The sequence below is a fragment of the Hipposideros armiger genome, unplaced genomic scaffold (genome assembly GCF_001890085.2).
Source record: "Hipposideros armiger isolate ML-2016 unplaced genomic scaffold, ASM189008v1 scaffold_120, whole genome shotgun sequence".
In the NCBI taxonomy this organism is placed as follows: domain Eukaryota; kingdom Metazoa; phylum Chordata; class Mammalia; order Chiroptera; family Hipposideridae; genus Hipposideros; species Hipposideros armiger.
Window position 1 is genome coordinate 374359 of NW_017731470.1, and position 9146 is coordinate 383504.

Genomic DNA, 9146 nt, shown 5'->3' on the forward strand with positions numbered 1-9146 from the left:
AACTTTTCTCCTATATATTTCTCATATAAATATTAGTATATTTTTATTAAATGGTATAATAGTCTCATTAAATCATCACATCTCTGTGTCTTTCCCATAGTTAGAGTTCCTTTCCAAACCACCTTTCTGATAACATTTATTCAAATATGAGCTAGACAGGGTAGTTTAAGATTGTACTTCATCTCTTGATACATGACAGGGTAGGAAACCTCAGGAAATTTTGAGAAAATAAAAAGTGGTTGTGGAACAACTTTAGATAGAAAAAGTTTAGTTATAACGTTTGAGAATATCTTAGCTCATCTGTAAGTTTTTAATCTTATAATTTCACTGGTCCCCTTAGTGCATCAGGTTTAGAGGAAACTGTGGGGAGGACTAGGAAGAAGCAATTCATTCCTTCAAAGCCAATTTTTCACTTATGCACACCAATTATATTTTAATCTTAAGTGCTTATCTCTAGACATAATTTCATATTTCTGTTTACACTCTACAAATCTGTCTTTCATTGTTAGTTGCCTTAAATTACTTTTGGAAATTGGAGAAGTACAAACAGACATGCATATAAATATGTATCTTTATATCCAACAAAAAGTGACTTTTCAGAGAGAAGATATTTTGGTAAATGAGTAAATCAATAATGGAATGAGGACTAGAACTATTGCTGTTTAAGGAATTTATACTAAATAGGTTTTGTTCCAGCATCCTCTGGAGCTAGAAAAGAAGCCACACTTTTTAAGGATGTGAAGTTTGGGTTCTCTTCTAGAATATTCTTATATCTGCCTCAGAGCTCTACATCAAAGCATAGGAGCCTCATGTAGGGCTTGGTGAATCAGATCAACCCTTTCTGGGCCTGCTTCATATAGATGTTTGGTCCAATCACCAATAGTTCCCTGCAAGACCCCTCTGTACTCAGCCCCTAGCCTGTCCCTGGTGCCGCTCATCAACAGTGGAAGTCAGAATAAAATTGACTAGTTGTGTAAAAAAATAAGACGATAGTATAAGTTTAAATGCATGAAAACAATACTACAAAGGACAGGAGGGGGGAAATAGAAATATATGGCTGTTTCTTACATTGTATGTGGACTAGTATAATATTTGATGGTAGAATGTGAAAAATTAAAGGTTGAATATTATAATCTCTTGAGCAGCCACCTAAAAAATTTAAACAGTGATCTAATACTCTAATAGATGATAAAGTGAAATTCTAAAACTACTCCATTAGTTGAACATAGGAAAAGAGGAAAGAAGGAACAAAGAGCAAATGGGTCTTTGGCCAATAAGCACACTAAAAGATGTTCTCCATCCTTAGTCACCTGGAGAATGCCAAATTAATGCCACAGTCATATACCAATGCACACCCACTAGAATGACTGAAATTTAAAGACTAATTGCCAGCACAAATGTTTAAGAGATATGGAGCAATTGGAACTCTCATACATTGCTGGTTGTAAGTGTAAATTTTTGCAACCAGTTTGGAGAACTCTATGGGAGTTTCATATAAAGCTAGATAATATACCTACTTTATAATGATTTCAAAGTATTTACCCAAAACATACATCCATTAAACAACTTATCTGAGAATATTCATAACAGCTTTATTCACAATAGCCAAACAAGAAACAACTAGAATTTCCATCAGTAAGGAAAGGGATAGAGTTTCTCTGGTGTATTCATACAATGAAATAATATTCAGTAATAAAACAATAAACTATTGATACCTGCAACAACATAGATGAATCCTAAAGATATTACAATGGGCCAAAGAAGGCTAACTCAAGTCTGCTTTCCATGATTCCACTTAAATATTGGGTTGTCAGAAAAGTCATGATGCATGTTTGAGACAGATGACACTAGTTCATTTTTGGAAGTATTAGAGTCATTTGCATCTATGCTATTGCTATGTCATTTGACAGCTGACAGTTCTAGCTTCATTCTAAAAACAAATTGAGTGATTTGGTTGAGATTTGGAGATTTTACAACAAATTGAAGATGGAAGACCAAACTGTGCATTTTTGCCATATTTTACTGTTCTACTTCCATAAAGGGAAGAATGCACATCAAGCTTGTGAAAAGCGGCATAAAGTTTACAGTGACAATGCTCTACAAGAACGTCACTGCCAACGATGATTCACAAAATTCCATGCTGGTGATTTTGATATCAACGATGCTCCTCGGTCAGGGAGGCCCACCGAAGTTGATGACGACAAAATAAAGACATTGATCGAGTCAAACCCAAGTTACACGACACAAGAGATTGCAGAAACATTGAACATCCATCATTCAAGCATTCACGACTACCTGAAGAAGCTGGGATACGTAAGCAAGCTTGATATTTGGGTTCCACATGAATTCAAAGAAGTTCATTTGACGGTGCGTATAAACATCTGCAATATGCTCATTTCTTTTTTTTTTTTTTTTAGCTGAGCCATTCTGCCACCTGTTGGCAGCTCAGCTCAGGCTGGGAATCAAACTGGCAACCCTGTTGCTCAGAGCTCTTGAGCGAGCTCTTAACCAACTGAACCACTCGGCCGGCCCTGCAAAATGCTCATTAAACATGAGGAAAACAATCGTTTTTTGAAGTGACTGATAACTGGTGATGTCAAGTGGATTGTTTACAACAATGTGGTGCACAAACAGTCTTGGTCCCAATATGATGATTCTCCTCAAACGACATTGAAAGCAGACATTCATCAGAGGTAGGTTATGCTCTCAGTGTGGTGAGATTTTAAAGGAGTCGTGTTTTTCGAACTCCTACCAAGGAACCAAACAATCAATTTGAATGTGTACTGTCAGCAATTGGACAGTTTGAATGAATCCATCATCCAGAAACGTCCAGAACTTGTTAATTATAAAGGAGTTGTGTTCATCACGACAACACGAGACCACACACAAGTTTGATCACCCGTCAGAAATTATTGGAGCTTGGATGGGATGTGTTGCCACACCCACCATACTCGCCTGACCTTGCGCTGTCAGACTTCCACTTGTTTCGCTGTCTTCAAAACTCCTTGCGTGGTATAACGTTCAATTCAGATGAGGCTGTAAATCAGCACCTTGTTCAATTTTTCGCAAATAAAGGCAGGTTCTTCTGTGAATGAGGAATTATGAAGCTCACTGAAAGATGTCAAAAGGTTATGGAACAAAACGGGCAATAGATCATTGATTGATCTTTGTTCTTTATATAAATAAATGACCTTTGAAAAACATAGACGAAATACATCATGACTTTTCTGACAACCCAATATAATTCTAGAGCAATCAAAACTAATCTATAGTGAGAGGAAACACATCAGCGGTGGCCTAGGACTGAGAAGTAGGTGCTATGGAATTGACTCAAAGGGGCAAGGAGGGATCCTGGTGGTGTGATGGAAATGTTCTATTAACTTGATTTGAGTAGTGGTACGCAATGCTTACATTTGTCAAATTCATCACACTGTACACATAAAATGGGTACATTTTATTGCTATAAATTACACCTTAATATAATTGATTTTTAAAAAATCATAATGCAATAGAAAAAGTTCAATAATTAAGGTATATATAAACTAATATTCTATACTAGTTAAATTATCCACTTATTATTTGAATCACAAACTGCCAATCTGGAAGAATTCCATGTTTATCTGAGGTGGTCCCTTTAACTTCTTCCCACAGTACTCCCTTACCAAAATACCAATTAGTAAATATCTTTCAAAGCTTCACATTAGTTATAAATGAAGTTACAAATTTTCCTAAATGTCTCAGAGTTATATATGTGTGCAGTATAAAGAAGTTGTAGTTACAATTGCTCAATGTTCAGTGAAGTAAACCTTCTTAGACTCCTTATAAATGCATAGAGAGAAGGCAATGAAATTTGCTGAAATTTAACTTCTTGAGATAAGTTTGATCAGCTTTGTGGTGTATAATAAGTATTATAATTGGTAGCTGAGTTTGAAATAAGCTGTCATGAATCAATCACATATCAAAAAGACTACCCATATTTAGTTTGAAAGTAAATTAAAACACACACACACATCATTGGTTTGCATGTAATTCTCTGGAATTAAACATAGTTTGGTGGTGGTGGTGATGGAAAAATAACAAAGGATGTGTTTGCAACTATTTATTATTTCTGCTCTCTGGTTTTGATTACTTATTATGAGCCACTGAGTCTCATCATTTTGCTTCATTCCTATCATCTGTACCAACAGGAAACATGGAAAGTAAAGCAGTGATTGAATTCATGCTTGATAATAAAAAAGTGTAACTGATCATTGAAATGTCTCTCCCCACTGTCAAACAAAAAAGCTATTAGACTTGTGATCAAAGAGTAAAACTTAATCCTTAGAATTTCATTTTTTTCCCTTCCACAGGAACTAAATAAGAGGTACCAAAGAACCAGAGGTCAGTTAACTAAAATCTGATTTTTCCTTTCCCACTAACTGTGCAACTGACTGTCAGATCTCTAAAATAGCAAGTCGATTTCAATCTTGAAGGACTCTCACTTTTAAATTTTTCACTATATGAAATTGTGATTTGGAGCAGAAGGAAAGTAATATGAAAAGTAATGCCTCTTTCCTAAGCATTCAAAAATATTTTCTAACATGCACATTTGAGAGTTAAGAGAATTTATTACGTTATCTAAACAAATTATATTCAGGCACTTTAAAATATATATATATATATATATATATATATATATATAATTTTAATATTTCAAATGTTATACATGAAAATGAAAATTTTTTATATTGAAATAGATGTAAAATAAATTGATACTGATAATATTTTAGGAAAAAGTTAGCATATAGTTAAGTTATAGTAATTTCCATTAATACCATTGGATTACATAAGTTTTAAAAAATGTAGGCATGTTACTTTTGTTCTTATTTCAAAACATATTTCTATATCAATGAGTAAATAATAAACTTATGTTTCCTTGTGGTAATCAGAAAAAATGCAGACTACTTTTATTTATGCCAATTTAATTGCCATATTTACATATTTACTGCCTTTTGATTGGCTCATACATCTGTTCTTAATGTTTCTATGAAAATTATCTGAAAACCACAAATTCAAGGTTTTGATGAGTAGCCCAGAAGCAACCCAAATACAATATAAACATTAGAACATAATGCTTCTCATGGCTAGTGATGGGGCAGGGCCATTTTTCACGGAGGCTGCAGAGCCAAAGAAGCTAAAAATTAGAATTATGTCAGCCTTCAAGTTTATGCTATTTTTTAATAGCTAAATGCTTCCAAATGTGCAAGTTTACCCAAAGATACTTTGATTTTATTCTGTTCTTATACTAGGAATGAAAGTTTCCAAGGATAGATTAAGACTTTCTTGTGAAAATTCTAACTCACCATAAGAAATATCAGGTCAAAAATCCTCTTTAAAGATACTGGGTGGTTGTGATGTTCTTGCATGCCAGGAACATAAAAATATAAAGATATCTAATGAAATAGTCAATGAATACATGATGAGCAATATGTTAGAAAATGAGAAAATATATTTCACCATATTTTGAATCTATATTAATTCATAGGCAACCTATCAACATAAGTTTAATAACCACTGAACAAGGGAATTAGATATAATTCTGATATACATCAGAAATTATAGGTAATGCTGATTGTTTAATGTGGAATCAAGAATAAGCACTTATCATTTGTCTTTTCATGGTGGCTGAAGTGCTTGTCACAAATAGTCACTAAAGTGTTGTCCTTGAACCTCCTTGAACTTTGTCTTCACATCACTATTAAGTGGTGACTCCACTAGTTAGGTACAAGGGACTCAAACATCATTATTCTATTATCTTAAGATATGTAATCTAAATATGAACCAGATGACATCTCAATGTTATTTTCAATTATAAGATTCTTGGTCATTCTCATTATTTGATTTTGTTTTCAGTATTGAGACCAAATAATAAGGAATATAAGCACTAAATTGACAGTACATGTAGTATTCAATAGGAATGGTATCACTGCCTAGCCATCTTTCTTCTAGTTCTCTCCCCACAGTAAGTGAAATCAAGTAAGAAAAGACACAACAGAAAGAGGAGTCATTATTTTTCAGTTCTGACTCCCAATCATTTCCTATTTAAGAGGAACAGTATTAAATAACTGGAAAGTTTTAAAAATCCATAAAGAAAGATGTAGTTGTATAAATTGGTTCCACCACTTTGGAGAATAATTTAAATTAATAACAAATATCTCCAAAACATTATATCAAGAAAAAAAAGTTGCAAGGAGATAGTCTTGGTATGATATTTTTATGGTTAAAAAACATTCAAAATTATATTTTATCTTTTTCTTTTACTAGGAACATACAAATGTAAGAATAAAAACACAGGTGTAAATAATCAAAATAAAATAAGAATAATGCTTATACTGGGGTAAGGAAAAAAGAGAATAGTATCCAGAGAGACACAGACACAGAAATATTAGATTATATTGGTAATACTTAATTTTTTATTCCAAGTGCTAAGTTTTGGAGTGTTTATTACAGTATTTTTTACCTTTTGGCATTTCTGAAATATTCCATAATAAAGTTTAAAGAAAACAAGATTATTCAGCTTGAAACTAGAAAAGTGAGTTAGTTTTTATGTGAAGCATGAGAACCAGCAGTTCTCTGCCTCCATAAATAGAATTGGAAATTTAGGTTAAATATAAGGCTTTCCCTCCTAGTTTAATGAGTTTTTAAATAGTATCATAGGTTAGTTGCAAAGAAAAGTTCGCATGACTCTTCCTGAACATCTTGATAATGAGGCTGGATTCTTATCTTTCGCAAGGAGCTTGGGTGGCCCTGGTTTAAAGTGGACTACATCATTTCCTGACTTCACTCGGACTTTTCAGTTCTTACTATAAGAGGACAGTATATTAAGATGAGGAAGGAAAAGAGGGAGGAAGAAACATTTATGAGTACAAAGACCAAAGATTCAAGCCCCAAAAGCAAGCCAAATAATAAACATCATAGAGAAGTGTCCAATGAAGAGTCTTGCAGACTGTCCATGTTTATTATCTCTTTTTATTGTGACAAGATTTAACCTGATCCTACATCTGGAAATGGGACTTAGAGTAGACCTTTTACATTCCCGTGTTATTGGATAAGGGATGACATTCGCTGACTCCATTTTCTAAGTACAGAAAGAACAAATATTTCTTCTATACCATTTACCATTTGTTAGTGTTTAAATTTATGTTTTGGTGTGAGATTCCTGAAATGCTGCCACTTCTGTTACGTGATTAGGACTCAATCTGCATGTTTTCATAGATGGGGTGAAATTTGTTTTTCTTTCCTCCTATTTGCTTCCAACGGCTGCTTAAGAACCTGATAGAGAAAGTAGGAATCATGAATCTAAGGCTTTTTATAACAGTCCCTTTTGTAGACACAAGTCCCAGAAAATCCCTTTGGCCAGCTTTAATCAGGAAACAACGCAAGGTCTATGACTACCAGGAATTTTGCCTGTTTTGTTCACTGCTGTGTGCCTGGGGCCCAGAATACTGCCAGGCACACAGGGGTATTCAAAACCTATTTGTTGACTATGTGAATGGATTATAATCATGTTTTTATGCATGAATTCTTCCTAAAGATTCCAAACAAATTTCCTTATTTCCATAAAAGTTAGGATTTTGGTAGCTGATTTTTATTCCCACTAGATATAAAACAAAAGTACTTTCAACCTCTCAAAAATAAGTGTCAGCAGAATAAATGTTTAACTTAAATGTTATGTCATAAAATCATTTTTTAAAATATTGGTAGATTTGGATGCTCCAAGATTGCTTTTCATATAATTCCAATTATTTATACGGTAGCACAAATATTGCCATTTACATGCGTATTTTACACACACATCTGTTAGGGAGGAAAATTACATATACATTTAGAATTGTTAACTCATCTACAAACCCTGGCTAATATCGATCTTAGTTTACTTCAAAAACTGTGGTAAGGATCAAGTGCAATTGCATATTTTAAGACTTGAAAAATGTAAAATATCAGATGCTAGACACTACAACATACATTCTTTATACAGTTTCATGGAGCAAAAGAATCTCAAATAATTAGTGCTTGTTCATTTTAAAAATTAAGCAGATAAATTTAATCCCAGTGTTTTCAGGGGTTTTTTTTGTTGTTGTTGTTGTTATCATGTTTTTAAATTGGCCTGTATCAGCTATAATTAAAGAAATAAGAAGCTCAGTTTCTTGACCGCACCCATTTTGAATCTAGTAAAAGCATAGCTTATTCACACTATCAAAACAATTCCACAGGTTGAAATAATGATCACCACTAATCAGTTATGCCAATGTTGAAAGTCTGTACTGTGCTCTGAAGCCTACGTATTCAAGGAGTATTATCTATTTTACTAACAAAATAGGGATTCTCTGCATTGTCATCACAGAGAAATTAAATTTATGATTAATGTACTTCTCACTTGTAAATATGTCATATTATAAATATGGCTCATGTCATATTTGTTTCTATTTCTGGCTAGAAAAATGGACAAAATACAGTAATTTTATTCAATAAGATTGGAATTTAATTCAACCTATAGTATGTTTTTTCAAAACACACACATAAATATGTATGTACAGGAGAGTAACTAAAATAACAAATTTTTAAAAACATACTTTGTTGTTTAAATTTAAGATATAAAGACAGAAAGTTGGGTTTCGGTTAGCTGTGCTTATCTGTGCTGAATTTTAGCAAATAGAATCATAGTAAAATATTACCGTGTTTTTACCTACTTATTTATTTCCTCAAAATAACATATTTTGAAGAACACCTACCACCCTGCTAGGGAATGCTCAATTATTCATTAATGGAAAATTCTTTATAACCTGAATTTTTGTATTTGCATTTTAAGGCAATAAAACTGTATTACATAATAACTCAGACTGTGAAACGCCACTAAATATTCTCATTAATATATCCTTATATTTTGGATGTAGTAAGAATAGTGAATGCTAAAATTATACCAGGTGCTGTAAACATTTATTGAGCATGCAGAACACGACCCAGAGCTGCAGCCTTCTGCAAGCATCAAGACAAGAGAGATTTGCTTTAGGAAATTTGTCTTCTATTTCTTTATTCAACCAGAACCATGAGTATGTTAGCAAGACAAAGGCTTTTTTTCTATTTGTGGTGATTTAATTGCATTTTTA